Genomic DNA, 530 nt, shown 5'->3' with positions numbered 1-530 from the left:
ATGAGTAAGTTATGACATTGTGTCTTTACATGTGTTGTCATTTTGTAATTTTATGAAAAAGTGTGATCTCTCACATTGATTGACCATATGTAAGCTATCAAGTTGGTCCCATGACTTGACAGCAAATGAGAGGATTGAGGTCTGCACACAGCTTATAACTTGTTGTGGAGAAGAATATAGTTGTATCCCCTCTGCAGCAGTTTGTTTTTTTGAAAGTGATATGTATCCTCCAGCTGGTAGGGCTGGAGGAAAGGTTCTCCAAGAGTAAGGTTGAAGTTATCTATTGTAGCTTGCATAACTTTTCTTTCTGACTTTGAGCATTTTATTTGCATGGAAAAAGATTTTACAAAGCTAGTGTGTTGGTAACACTAAATTAAGAAAACTTTCACTTCCAAGTGGACAAATCACACAGAATCAAAGCAGTTTGTTACAGTAGTGAAAAGTAAAAGGTATAGACCTAATAAAAGCACAGGTTGCATCACATGCAAGAGCCTCTACAACAGTGATACAGATATTAACTCAAAGGCCCT

At 36.6% G+C, this 530-nt stretch overlaps 1 protein-coding gene across 1 annotated transcript in view; it reads left to right on the top strand.

The window, feature by feature from the left end:
• Positions 1 to 530, top strand: part of LOC119592749 (PHD finger protein rhinoceros-like) — a 63,459-nt gene that overhangs the window by 18,252 nt on the left and 44,677 nt on the right.

The sequence above is a fragment of the Penaeus monodon genome, chromosome 30 (assembly GCF_015228065.2).
Source record: "Penaeus monodon isolate SGIC_2016 chromosome 30, NSTDA_Pmon_1, whole genome shotgun sequence".
Classification (NCBI taxonomy): Eukaryota; Metazoa; Arthropoda; class Malacostraca; order Decapoda; family Penaeidae; genus Penaeus; species Penaeus monodon.
This window is presented reverse-complemented; position numbering and strand designations above follow the sequence as displayed.